Source organism: Piliocolobus tephrosceles, chromosome 1 (genome assembly GCF_002776525.5).
Source record: "Piliocolobus tephrosceles isolate RC106 chromosome 1, ASM277652v3, whole genome shotgun sequence".
Taxonomy (NCBI): Eukaryota; Metazoa; Chordata; class Mammalia; order Primates; family Cercopithecidae; genus Piliocolobus; species Piliocolobus tephrosceles.
Genome location: NC_045434.1, coordinates 22,088,343 through 22,103,655, shown reverse-complemented (window position 1 = coordinate 22,103,655; position 15,313 = coordinate 22,088,343).

Sequence of the window (15,313 nt, the reverse complement as noted above, 5' to 3'; positions counted from 1 at the left end):
CTGCCCCCTGTGTCCTTTTCACAAGCCCATGTTGTTCTGGGAGTATCAATTTATTTTATGATGGACATGTCAGGTTTTCTTTATGTACTCCAAAGAATATTCCTCAATAGACAGCTTTGTATCTTAGGTCACTCTGAAAACTTGCTCTTATTTCAGAACATTGACTAATTATTTCCATTCTCTGCCATGCATATTTTTATTAGTATTGCCTACTTTATTCCCTTGCAATGAGGATTTGTATATTCTTTCCTCAAAACAGAAGTTACTTTATTGTTTGTTTCTGATTATCATGCTTACTGACAGTATGTCAAACAACATAGGAAAAATAAAATTTTAAAAGTTACTTAAAAGCCCATCATATTGAAATAATCCAATAATAACATTTGGTGGAACACCTTTTCAGACACTTAATTCTTGTTATGTAACATATAATTATGCCTTGTGTGTATGTGTACACCCATAACTTTTTCTAAATGAGTTCATAATCATACCAACAGCTGTTCTGTAATCTATGGCTCCTCCACTCAATAACATAGAACATACATTTTAATATATGTTAAAACATAACATAACCAGCTTTGCAAGCAGAAAGATAGTGGCAGTTGTTTCCCAACATGAGGGCCACATTTTCTCATTTTATTTGTCTGATAAATATTTTTATCAGAGCATCTACTTTGTGCCAGGTTTGCTAACACCTTTCTCTGGTTTCATAATGGATGTGAATATTTGGGTAGTCATTACTGCTATTCATTTGCATTCGTGCTATCGTCTCCTTGGGTGTGGTCACAGGACTTGCTTTACATAATGAAATGAGAGCATATATCACTTCCAGGACAAAGCCTTGGGACCAGTGCAGGACTTGCCACATCCTTTCCTCCCTGCTGTGGGACACTGGAAGCAAACATTGAGTGGAACTTCTACCAGCCTGGTTCTCTGAGAGACTACACATAAACCAAGTCCTCTGCCAAGTTCATTGTGTAAGAAGTACACTTGTGTTACATTAAGCCACTGGGATTTTGTGGATGATTGTTACTGCAGCATAGCCTTTCCTATCCTGACTGATAGTGTCTAAACATTTATTAATTTACTTAATTGTGTCTACCCTGTAAGAGACTTTCTCTCATGCCTTGCTGAATGGCAGACCTATTGCATTGACAATGTGTGACCAATCTACCAGGTTAATAATCTCACGGGTATTAAATGGCAAGTTACCCTAAACCCAGAACATGGTGAGGACGAAGGCTGCAGGTTAATCACTGTTTATCAAAATGTGCAATAAAGAACACCCACATCAGAATCATCTGGGATACTTATTTACAAATGCAAGTGTCTAGGTCCCACCAATACAATAGAGTCAACAGATCTGTGGTGTGTATTTCTAGAAAGCTCTCCAGATGATTTTTTTTTTTTTTTTTTTTTTTTACAAATTTCAAAGCCACTGACATGAGGTATAAGGTCAAAAACATTGACTCACCATTTTTTGGACTGTTAAAAGGAGTTTATCAGTGCTGACTGAGTGTATCCTACATGTCAGAGATTATACTGGATCCTGCAAATACAAAGCCAAAGCCAAAGTAAAGTTCCTGCCCTCAAGAAGGTCATAGACTGTTTTGTGGGAGACAGTTGTACAAATTAGTAATTTCAATCAATTGTTGGGATGGAAGCCTCTATAAGACACAGGGTGGGCCCAAAGCACAAGTGGTCACTTCGCATATAGAAAGTCATTGAAGTTAAGTTGACATGGACAGGGATGTTTTGAAAGACATCATAGCTAACAAGAACCTGATAGGATATCTGATGAGAAAGAAATGCTGTGTTGGGCTTTGAAAAGAATTTTACACAGTTACTGGGCAGTACACTTTCAGCTATAAAGACAGTGACTGAAATCAAATATATCATCATCAGAAATTTGTCTTTAGAGGTGGCAAGAAAGAAAGAAATGCACTTGGCTGGATGGGTGTGTTTTTGCAAGAGTGAAGAGAGGTGTTGGCTCCAGGTGATGAAGTTTGACTTGGACATCTGTGCCTTTGCTTTCAGTATCAGTTCACCCTCTCATTCCACCTCCCCCTGGTATTCTTGGTGTTCTCCAGAGGGAAGAGACCTGGTGAACTAAAATACATGGATATATGCATATCCTGGCAGCAGCATTTGCAGAGAAATATCCTACTTGAAAATAACTAAAACTGTAATAGATAATAGGTCCAGGCAAGACTAGAAGTTAAGTATTGTTGATTGATCCACAAAGGAAAACCTGGGCCTAAGGATGAGCCACTACTGACAATAATCTTCTGAGGGTGGGATATGGCCCTTTGCTCTCAGGTTTAGTGTTTCATAAGCTGGGATGCTGAACAGAAGCTTCCCTTGAAATTGGCTTGAAGGGAGATCAGGAAACATTGGCCTGCTGAGGTGCTGTGGCTGGCACTTAGGGAAAGTGCTCACCTTTTCCCAAAGCCTTTGTATCTGCCCTGTCTGAGACTGAGGAGCTGTCATAGACTATTCCAGCAGACATTGCATTCCCAGGGCAGCAAGTGGAACTAAATACATGATTCTGGGTTCCCTTAGGATCTTCATGATAAACCCATCCAGACCAGGGTGAATGGAAAGCCAGAGTCCTAAAGCCACATCAGCTGAGAAATTGTCGGCCTGACCACTGAGGGTTAGCCTGCACAGGAGAGGTCTGTGGGAATCATGAGGACAGCAACTATTGGGAGAATAGTTAATGAAAGTGTAAGTGGACTTTCTATAAACTTCTCAAGCAGAGTGTCTATCTAGCACATAGTGGATATGTGATGTGTCCTTTTGTCCCTTTGTCTAATGGCGGAATAAAGACCACTGTGTGGAAAGAAGACATAGGCTCAATGTAAGGATGGATTTTCTAATAATTATAGTTGTTTAAATATGATGTAAGCTGTCTTAAGAGAATGCACTCATCTACATAGTCAACAATCATTATTGGAACACCATCTAAGTGTCAGGTATTGTAGTAAGAGTTGAGGATACAAAGAAAATAATATGTGACTCTCTTCCTTGAAATGCTCAGAGACCAATGGGAGAGACAGATATGGATGAAAAAGATAAATTCCAGTATAATGTGTTTTGATGGAGTGAGGGTAAAGTGCTGAGGGATCACAAATTACAGAGTAACTGATCTGCTGGGCTGAGTTGGGAGAAGCTTCACAGAGCAGATGACATTTGATCAGGGTCTTGAAGGATGAGTAGGAGTCTGCTATTCAACAGTGTGGAGTTTCATATCACTGAAAGTGTTCAGACAGAGACTGAATGGCCACCTGTTAAAGGTATTGCAGAGGGATTGCTAGGGAGGTAGAAGACTGGTCAGTTAGGTGACCTCTAAGGCCCTTCCAAATCCAAGAACCTATAAAAGCACCACAGTAGTGGGACATTATTGTACCTGCCTATATGTTACCATCCATCAACACATTATTCCCAATTCTCTGCCTCATGGGGCACAAGGAGGCTGCTGTGAACCTAAAGAGGGTTTCAGTTGGAATGAGGAGGAGGAGAATTTCTCTTTTCTTAGCCCTAAGGGTGAGTATCTCTTTACACTTCTTAGCTGAGTGTACTAAAGTGGGAAGATATGAAGGACTTAAGAAAACACTGAGAGTTGGCGATGAAGAGATAGCTCTATTCCTCTCCATACTTGGCAGAGTCTAGGGTGGGGTTTTCTTTATATCCAGGTGGGTTCATATTTATCCCGTCTGTACAGAGCAGCTGAAGCTGCCTCCTTTGCTATAGCCCTGCTTGCCTGAGCCAAGACAGCCATCTGAGGCTTTCCGTCTGCCATCCAGCACTGACTGCACCCTTCTGCCAAGAAAGTAATGAAGACAAAGGAGAAATACCTAAAGAGAAAAGCGCATCCAGCTTCTCTCAGTCATCGCAGCTGAGTTTCTAGGCTGGAGAATGCTTGAATTGTTCACATTCTTGACTCTGCTCGGGTGAGCACAGGTGCACTCAGGTGAAGCCACCGGCCTTTTTCTTCACCTGCAGGGCTGAGAGGCCCCACTGACAGGCGGGCAGACAGACCTGCTATTGTCACCCTGCATGGGGTGGTATATCAAATGCATCTTAAGAAGGGCTTGAGGCTTGAGGCTGTTGGGTCTCCTAAGTACAGACTTACGGGGAAGAAATGAAGAAATCTTAAAAGGTTAAGCTTTTCCTCTGAGGAAAAAGAACATTTAGGCAACCGAGTCCAGCCACTTTCTTGGTGACTTCTCATGGTCAGTCAAATGCAGACATAAATCACTTTACTTCCAGCCTCCAAACTACAAACCTTGGCTTTCACACTCGTTAAACTCTGGAACTAGTTAGCACATCAAGTTTCTTCTGGGATGTCTGTCAAGAAGGATTAGCAGCCAGTTGATGGATGTGGGTTCAGGCTGCAGTGAACTTGTAATATCCACTCAGCTCTGGAGAGCCGGCTCTGTGTCCCCTGCTGACCCCTACAGGCTCCTCGGAGTCAGGAAGAAATGGAACCTGATCCTATTGACTTCTGTGGTGTGTACAGATTGTGCCTTTTCTGTAAGCCAGGAATAATTACAATATTAACTATTATAAGGAAATATACATGCATCTGCTTATTTTTGCCAAAAGAACCACAGGAAGGATAAACCAAAAAGTAGTGAAACCTGTTATTTACAGGGCATAGTGGAATGGGGTGCAAGGAATTGGGATGGGGGAGAGGGACTCATCTTTAAAAATACCTTTTTATACAATCTTAACTTTTGGAAGCATGTTAATGTTTTACTACTGAAAAAATTCAAATCAATAAAAAATCCTGAAAAAAACATAAAATTGAATACAAACAATTGGATCTACTTGCATTTCATATGAAAAACAGTCATATTGAAGAAGGAAATAAAACTAATCAAAGTAACTTTTGAACATAGTATTTTCACTATGTGCCTCCAATCCAAAGAGAAAAGAGCTATAAACAAATATTGAATGCTAAGTAGTGTTTGTTTTTCATAATGGTACAGGTGAGCACCTCTGAAACTACTCTGTGCCTGTGTTCAAGCATTGAGCAAATGAGTAAGTATGTTGTGGGTGGGAGCTAGGTTTTTCACTGTCAGAGAAGGGAGGTCCAAATATGGCAAGAGGAAGGGCTAGAATAAACTGGTAACATTGGTTTGAATGGAAGTACCAGTGTGAATTCATGTTTTCTTTATTTGCATGTTAGGTTTAATATGTATGTTTAGCATGATATATATGTATTATGTTTAAAAATGTATGAGCTGTTATGGGACAATGACTTTATCTATATATTCAACAGTCATTATTGGAAAATGTTTTAAAATGATATCAGTTCACTGAGAGGGCCTAAAATCAGTGATACCCCAGTAGCAGTGAACATGCATGGAGGCCCAGATCCTGACTTTTGATCTGACTGGAGGCAGAATGGTTTGTGCAGAAACCATTCTGCACAAAAAGAACCTGACTAGAGCCCTTTGGAGAAATGGAGAATTACAGGGCAGAGGAGGTACAAGATAAATCTGGACCAGCTTTCTGTGCCAGAAAGCAAGGAAGTGCTTAACAAAGAAATGATGAAAGTGTGTCAAAATGATGAGGATCCAGATCGAAGTGGTGCCCACTAGCCAAATCCGAGATGTCTGAGAATCCAAGCAAATGCAATAATAGTAATGGACCAAAACTGATTGAGCAAAAGAAGAATCCATGAGTCTGTGGTGGTATAACTACATAGATGAATAAATACATAAATAAATGGGGCTGCAGAAACAGTTCCACCTTATGATTCTAACTTTACAAAGTGGAAGAAAGGATGGAGTTAACAAATTACCACTTGTGACCATTAGACTTCACTCAGCCAAGAATCACCAATGAATACTAAAATTAGTGGGTGTGAGCTTTGTGAAGAACAGAATATTTACATCATGTTAAAGTTTCTCCCCATAAATATTTAACTACAAAGGGGAAAGTAGTAATTATGTTGCAGTGGAGAAACATGGTGGACATCACCTTAACGAAGTGATCAGAGCTGCCTGTACCAGTATCGAAACAACCCGACAAGCCATGCCTCCGCTGTGACACACTGAGAAGGGCATAGCATTCTTCTGTGGCATTTCTGCCCAGGTTCCACAACCTGATTTTAGTCATGAGGAAACACTGGACAATCCCCAAATAAGAAACATTCTACAAAACAACTGGCCTTTCCTCCTCAGAAATACCCAAATCATAAAGGACAAAGAAAGGCTGAGGAAATGTTTCAGGTGAAAGGAGGCTTAGAAGATCATGGTAATAAGTGTATTATTGTTGATTGGATCCTGAAATGGAAAATATAGCTGTAAAGGACAGTTTGAGAGAATGGGCAAAATTCGAATATGGACCGTGGGTTAAATTATAGCATTATATCAATGTTAAATTTGCTGATTCTGATAATTGTACTGAGAGGATATAGGAGAATGTTCTTGTTCTTGAGAAACATATACCAAGGTATTCAAGGATAAAGGGACATGATACATGCAATCAAAGCAAGACAGTGAGAGAGGGCAAGGGAGAAAATGATTAAGCAAATGGGGCAAATCATTACTAATTGATGTGATGCATCCAGATAAAAGACTGATGGGCTTCTTGTTGCTGTTGTTGTTGTTGTTGTTATTGTTTTGAGACAGAGTCTCCCTCTTTCGCCCACGATGGAGTGCAGTGGTGTGATCTTGGCTCACTGCCACCTCCACCTCTTGAGTTCAAGCGATTCTCCTGCCTCAGTCCCCCGCCTCCAAGTATCTGGGATTACAGGCACCTGCCACCATGCCCAGCTAATTTTTGTATTTTTAGTAGAGATGGAGTTTCACCATGTTGGCCAGGCTGGTCTCGAACTCCTGACCTCAAGTGATCCACTCTCCTTGGCCTCCCAAACCTATAGGTTTTTTTTTTCCCCCTTTCTTATAATTTTTCTGTTACAAATGGTATTCAAAAAAATAAAGATACTATAAAAGAGAAAAATATAACTGTTATGGGCATTTTTTCTACTTTCTTACAACTTTCCTATAGTTTGAAATGATGTATAAAAATTCAAGATATTATAAAAGAGAAAAATGTAAATGTTATGGGCATTTTTTGGTACTTTCTTATAACTGTTCTGTAGTTGGAAATGATGTTTCAATGACAAAAAACATCATGATAAAAGAGAAAAATTTAACTGTTATGATGGTGATTATTCCTACCCCATCTTGCACTGCTTTGGAGAGAATTAAATATCAATTATATTACAAGAACTTTTATTTGTAAACTATTTCAGAGTATGCAACATGCTTTGATATTCATCATCTCATTTAATTTTCACAATAGCCTTTTGAGGTAAACAAGGCAGGAATTTTATTGTCCCAATTTTACAGGAAACGCAAGGTTAGGCACCTTAAGTCCCTTTCTCAAAGTTACAGAACTAAAAAGGAGTAAGGTCGGGACTTGGACCCAGGCTACCTAACTTTTAATGCAAAGCTTCCCCCATTACACTAAGATATGTCTGACCTCTGCAGCATGTGTGCTCCCTACCCGTCAGATGTTGAAGACATGATTAGAGTGTGATCATGTTCGGGTGCTCTGTAACTGCAGCTCTGTCACAGCACTCATCTTGGATTAATCCTTCTGTAGTATAGCCTTCTAGCAAAGTATTACAGATGTTGTGCTATTTAACATTTGTCTTGTGGTAGGTGGTCATACCAGTGTCAGTGCCCACACATTACTATACACATAGATTCAGGTCTCTTCTCCCTCACACATGCTGTTGTGATCTGAGTATTTATATTTGCCCAAAATTTATATGTTGAAATCCTACCTCCCAAGGTGATGGTATTAGAAGGTAGGGCCTTTGGGAGGTGATTCGGTCATCAGGGCTCCACTCTCATGAATGGAATTAGTGCCCTTGTAAAAGAAGACCCAGAGAGAAGCCTTGCCCCTTCCAGTGTGTAAGGACTCAATGAGAAGGTACCATCTATGAAGCAGGAAAATAGCCCTTAGCAGCTAATAAAAGTCCACCATTGAGGAGGGGTCATGGGCAAGTGAAAGATAATATAGGATGAACAGCAAATGAGGCAAAAGATCAGACGATAGGAAAGTCAACAGTAGATCATGGTGATTGGTCTAAGGTGCAGGTCTTGGAAGAGTTTCCAGGAGTTTTCACTTAGAAGAGTCAAGATTAGAAATTCAGAGCACCTTCTCTCCAGAGTAAATAGGCAGGGAATTCCCTGGCATGAGACTCTTAAAATCTGTAACCAAGCTCCTCAGATTTACCTCCAGGCCCATTGCAAGCCTTAATGTTTCTTGATACATTGTTATGTCCCTGACATTTGTATAGCATCTTTCCTGTTCTAAATCCTTAACCCTCTGATTATTTGTGTCCTTCATTTGACTCTGATCACACATCACCCTATTTGGAGTTGCCTGGGGGCTTGCGTACATCCACCACACACTCTTTAACCTGGAAGTTAGGTTTCTACTTTGCTGGAGCTGTTCTCCAACTGGTCACCAACTTCAAAGACCTGCTGTCAGTCTTTACTCTCCTCCATTTACCTAGGGCAGGCATTTTTAGCCTTTTAAGATATGACCAGAATGCAGGTATGCACATATATACCATCTAACCTACAATTTGATCATTCATTTTTCTTAATCCTTTCTCTTAAAAGCATAAGGAACAGGTTTTTTGTTTCTAACCTTACTTTAAAAAGCATGGAGTCCAGATACTTGGCTTCAGGCAGCATTAAGAGGCACTATGTGCACTGTGCTTACCTTAGCAGCCAGCAGGCCTCTCTCTGCGGCTTTTCCCTGACCAAGCTTAGTTTTTAAGAGACCCTGGTTTAGCTATAATCCTGTCACATCAGACTTCTATGAAGTGTGCTCAGTTGAGAAAGGCAGGCAGAGAAAAGGTGGGGACAGAAAGCATGTCTCCTGACTCCGCTTCCACCTTCAGATTGTTTTTCCCCAGTCAATCCAGCCTCAAAACACCTGGGTAGTTTTCCTGTGTGGCATCAAACATAAGCGTTGACTGTCGAGTTATATGAACTGATTAAAACAGACTTTAAAAATCACACTGTGAGCTTCTGAAATGCTTTCTGCTTCATAGGGATGTTTGGAGATGGATTACACCACATCTGGGATGAACTTTGAGCTTCTTGGGAGAAATTATTACACAACACTCTTTTGCAAATCTTTTCCAAAATTGCCAGGTGGCCAAAACTGTATTCTCCCACAAATTGACTTTAGCCTTCCCCACATTTACCAGCATCACATCTTAATCACCAGGTTGCCTCTCCTCCAGCTTCCCCTCACTTCTTGAAGATGAATGAAAACTCACGGGTTCTGAGTCCATGTCCAGGGCATGTTCTATTACAACTACGTGAGATGTGATTCAAGGTGCAAGTCAGGGTTGAGCAATGATAATGTGGATACAAAGAAAGGCACCCCCCACAGTTTTCCCTTGAGGAATGTGCAACATGGTTTGAGAGTGTGACTTACGTGTGCCTGATCTAATTCTGTATGCCGGCATTTCCAAAAGTGAATTCCTTGGCATTTTAGTTTCCCCAAAATCTGAAAGGTGTTACATGGGAGAGAAAACTCACCCATTCATGCTTGGTGGGATGAATCAGCTAGTGATTAGCCATGCATGGTTCAGTACTTTCAGGACACACTGACACACAATAGGAACTCAGTAAAAGTTCGTTTAATGAATGCATGACTAAAACCCTGAGTTAAACAAAGTTGAATGGGGTTCCTTGTAGCATGGTGGGTCAGGTTCTTCAGAAGCAGACCTTGAGGTGAGGATGGATGGGCAAGGAACTTATGAAAAGAGTGCTCCCAAAAGCAGCCAGTGAAGTAGGAAATAGGATAGGGAAGGGAGAAGTGAAGACTCGTGCCGTTTCAGGTGAACACTCAGGCCCAGGAAGCTCTGGGGGCTTGAAGTATTTCATAGAGTCTGTTCTACTTCAAGGCAAAGGGGTAGGCTTCCCAACATCTGCCCATCATTGTCGTCACTGACCATGAGCCTCAGGAGGGACTGTGAATTCTCAGGTACTTTAGGCTTTCTGTGCATCTGCCAATACTCTGAAGAAAGTTGGGAAGAATGCCAAAGCTTGGGATGAGCACAAAGAACTGTAAAAGATCTCCAAAGATCTGGGTAGAGCATTAATAACTTCTGCTACCTGCAGCTTCTCAAGACCTTTACCATATTAATATAAATTGTGAATGGCCAAGAGAAAAAGTGAACACTTAGTGTTTTCCAAATTTATTTGACCACCGAGTACACGTTTCCCCTCAATCCTTCTCAGACTGTTTTTCTCTTGTGGTGTATATGAAACATTCTTTGGTAAATGCTGCATACGTTTTTCTCTCTTTTGAAAACTTTGTTTTAAAACATAGATTAAAATTGTGCCAATGGGCATGAGTTGGCTAGTGGTTCCTGCTTCCCATCACATTTCAGCTTATTGGCCTGGATGCTGCTGATTTTATGCAATACTGTTGACAGCTGAAGATATTTAGTGTCACCTAGGGAAAGTGAGGAGGTGATGGTCCTTTGAGATTTAAATGGCATTTTGGTTTTGGGTTTCAGGAGCCTAAAAAGCATGTATATCAACAAAATAGGTGAATATAAAATGTTTATACCTACAAACAATGATAAGACACTAGATTAAAGGACAATATTAAGATATCTTCCTTCTAAATACTCTGCTGTGTAACAGCTAGTAATTTTCCCTCTTTGTAACACCTCTGTCAGATATTAACCCAAGGCCAAAGTCTGGTTTTGTCCACTTTTTCCAGAGAGCTGAGAATTAGTAAAGAATGCTCCAGGCTGGGTGCAGCAGCTCACACCTGTAATCCCAGCAGTGTGGGAGGCCAAGACAGGTGGATCACTTGAGGTCAGGCACTCGAGAGCAGCCTGGCCAACATGGCAAACCCCTCCTCTACTAAAAATACAAAAATTAGTGAGGCATGGTAGCACATGCCTGTAATCCCAAATACTCAAGAGGCTGAGGCAGGAGAATCGCTTGAACCCGGGAGGCAGAAGTTGCAGTGAGCCAAGAGTGTGCCATTGCACTCCAGCCTGGGCGACAGAGCAAGATTCTGTCTCAAAAAAAAAAAAGCTCCAAATTTAATAAATCCATCTCAGATACAGGGAAAAAGAGTAGGAAGGGAGAGAGGAGAAAAGAAAGGAAAGAATAAACCCCCACCGTTTCTGCCCATGAGACCAACCATCCAATCACTGGAACGGCAGGCTACATTTATACCCTGTCATGAAGAGTTTGCAGAAACAGCTCTTCCAGATCTAGAGAACTGTGAGTTTATTTTTTTAACCCAAAACATTTCCAAATTCCGAGAAGAAAAAAGGTCTTAGTGTTGCAAGAGCCAAATGGTAGAGGCAATAGTTGAATCCTATACAATGTTATTCTCCAAGTGTAAAACTGCCAGATTGGTTTTTCGCATTTAGATTTGCAAAATGCCAGCAATGCCAGAGCCAAACTATCATCCTGGTTAACTTTCTGATTACAAGAGCTTTGTGAGAAGATTCATGCAAAAACTCAAACAATGAAGTATAAATAATCGCACTGGCTCACCAGAATGCTCACCAGAAGAGATAATAATTTTCAAATGCTTTTTATAAATCATGCTTTATGTATAGTTCCTACCCTGGAAGCAGACATTTTTCTTCTATTTCATTTTAAGCAAAGGCTTGCTGCCTTAGTTAGAGGGTTACCACACTGAATGCTTGTAGAGTTTTAATTTTCTATGGTTATATGATGATAGTGCAGCCCACCAGCCATCAAGCTGTCAGCAAGAGCTTTGGAAAAGAGGAGCAAACAAAGTTGCAGGTCAAGGATGGACAACTTCATCCCTGGGCCGCAGGACTCTAGCCTTTAGCTCGTACATTTGCATTTAGTACACACGCAACCTTTCTACATACTCATCAAATTCACATTGGGCTGAGACCCAATACAGCCAAGAAGGAAAGCTTCCCCCAACAAAATGAACAATTTCTCAAGTCAGAGTGGGAGAGTTTACATGGAACTTGTCATATAGTGTTTGCTTTCCATGAACTTCTATTACCACTAGTTTAGCTCTGGATGCTAAAAGTGTTGAGTCCTTGCACTCTGACGTCCTTTTCGCTTTCTGTTTTCTGGGGTGTGAGAGTGCCCTCTGGTGGGCATTTTGTTGGAAAGTAGCGCTGAGAAAGCTCCCCTCTCTGCGAGGGAGAACAGTACATACAATGGTGCAGATGGAGCCTCCATGAAGCGCAGGGACCGATGTGAACTGCGATCCAATGCCTTCATTCCTCCTCTACTCCCGCAACCTCCCCACGGTCGTGTCAGAGACCATGTATTGTCTAAATCAGTGTTGTCCAAGAGAACTTTCTACGATGATGTAAATATTCCACATCTGTGGGGCCCAATATATTGGCCGCTAGCTACTGAGCATTTGAAATGAGGCTAGTGAGACTAAGGAAGTGAATTAACACTTTTACCTTTACATTAACATTTTTAGTGAGGTGAAATCCACATAACAAAATTAACCATTTTAAGTTGTACATTTTAGTGGCGTTTAATACTTTCATATTGCTGTGCAACCAGCATCTCTATCAAGTTCCAAAATATGTTCATTACCCCAAAGAAACCCTGTAGCTATTGAGCAGTCACTTCCCATTTCCACCCTTTACTCAGTCCCTGGCAACCACCAATCTACTTTCTGTCTCCATGGGTTATCTATTCTGGAGAGTTCATATAAATAAAATCATACAATATGTCAGCTTGTGCGTCTGGCTTCTTTAATTTACCATAATGTTTTTGAGGTCCATCGACATTGTAGCATTTATCAACACTTCATTCCTTTTTATGGCAGAGTAATATTTCATCTTATGGGTATACCATATTTTGTTGATCCATTCATCTGTTGGTGAACATTTGGATTGTTCTAACTTTCGGCTACACTGAAGAGCACTGCTGTGAACATTCGTGTACCAAGGTCTGTTTGAGTACCTATTTTCAATTCTTTTGAATATATACCTAGGAATGGAATTGCTAGGTCACACAGGAATTCTTTATTTAATTTTTTGGAGAATAACCCACCTATCTTTCAGGGTATTCAATTTTAGATTTTATAAAATGTTAATTAGTTTAATCTCAACTTTGCAACAAGACCTAATGATTCCAGAGCACCTTGATTCTTTCTGAGCACTAGAGCAAGGTGCTCAAGAACTGCCAAGGCAACATTTAAAAAATACATTCCTACAGGGTAGCCATAATCTTAACATTTTTTCCTGCCTACATCATAGGGAAGAGATCACGACCATGGAAAGTAAGAATTGAAAATGGCTTTAGAGGGCAAGTATCCCAGCCCTAACATTCATAGATGAAGAAACTGAGGTCCAGATAAGTGACATTTTCTTCCTAAGTATTTGATGGGCACACCACTCAGGGCAAGGGCTGGGAGGAGTTGGAGGCAGCACATGGGCACTAGGTGGCAGCAGAGAGCACAGGGGGGTAATAGAAAAAGGAGGATTGAGTAGGTGGCTGCAGTGAGACTAAAACCTACTTACTGTCTGGTGTGTTGGCCAGAGGGTGGGTACGTGGGGCTGTTGCCAACTTGCCTGGGTTAAAGTCTAGACTTCGCTGTGTCCTGAAACAAATCCTATGGTCCTAGCTTCAGAGATAACATGAATCCAGCCAATTTTCACTACCTTTCTCATTACCACCCTGGCCCAAGCATAGACTAGTGCATGGCTTTCTATTCAAAACACCAACTTGCCCTCCCACCCCTATCAACTGCTGCCACTATTGTCCATTGACAGCCTTCCCCAGCAACTGATACATTCTTATCACACTTAAAATCCAAATCCTTACTGTGGCTTCCAAGACGCTATACATATGTGCCCTGGCTACTTTTTCAACCTCATCGCCTATCATTCTCTCTCCTGTCCTTTTCTCCAGTAACAGTGGCCTTCTTGGTCTTCCTCACGCTTGCCAAGCACATTTTTCATTTGTCTCTCCTGTCTTTCATTCAAGTCCCTCCTCAAATGTCATCTTGTTAGAGAGGCCTTCTCTGAGCGTCTGTATTAAATAAAAGCCCTTTTTACCACCATCCCCACTCTCTATCTTTGTCCCATTTATTATTATTTTACAAAGCTCTTCATTACCTGGCATTATGGTAGCATATTATGTAGAGAAAATTGTTTTACCCCCCACTGGAATGTGAGCTCCATAGGGGCCAGGACTTTCTGTCTTGTTTGTTCTCTGTTGTGCTTATGGAGACTTGCATATAGTGTATAAAGAAAAGGAGGAAGAAGGGAAGGAAGGAACAAAGAAAGGAAGGAAGGGAGGGAGGAAGGAAGGAAGGAAGGAAAGAAGGAAGGAAGGAAAGAAGGAAAGAAGGAAGGAAGGAAGGAGAGGAAGGAGAAAGAAATGAAGGAAGATAAGAAATGAAGATTATCTTGGCAAGTTAGCCAATCTCTCTTAAATCTTGGTTGTCCTACCTGAAAGGTGGGATTAAGAATCATATCTACCTCACAGAGCTGTTGGTGTGACAGCTCTTGAAATGGCTCTCCTCCAGGTGCTTTCTATTAATGCAATTAGATGAGAGGGATCTATTGCCAATAATTTATCTGATTAGTATGGTTTATATGAAATAGGGACTAATCATCCTTAAACCAATACCCATTCTCACCTCCTGAGAGGACCATCATATTAATCAGTCTGGAGCTGATGCAGGTGATTGGGAAGAAGCTTTATTTTCCAAGAATCAATATTCAGGAAAAAACATGTTGCATTAAAACACATCAGCATTGTTTTTAAGTGAGGCCTGGATACACTTATCTCTTAAGTTCTAATGATGGATATTTTACATTTCTCAGTATCCTATCAATGTGTTTTGGCATTTGGAGCCAACTTGACCCAATTGATTACCCAGGGGCTCATAACTCCTCAATTGGTAAGATGGTCATGCATGAAAAAAATAGCTTAACTTGGGGGTACCTACAGTTCCTCTGTAGGGGCTCTGTAGCTTGTGCCTGGGGCTGGTAATTATACTTAATAACAAGGTTGGTTCAGGGATTGTATAGTCAAAAATGTGGTCCGGAGAGTTCAAAAATTCATCTTGCGGCTGCCTCCCTGTTCTTCATTCCTGGACCCAGCTTTCTCAAGTTACTTTCCTTTCGACCAAAGAAAGTCATAATCACAGGGAAGGGACTTCAACCAAACATCTGCTGGAGAAACAAGTAGAGCTATTCACCTGTATAATCAAAGAGGTTCCTAAATTACACAGGGCACAGCAGTGACCTGGAATCCAACCATAGGAGGAGCCA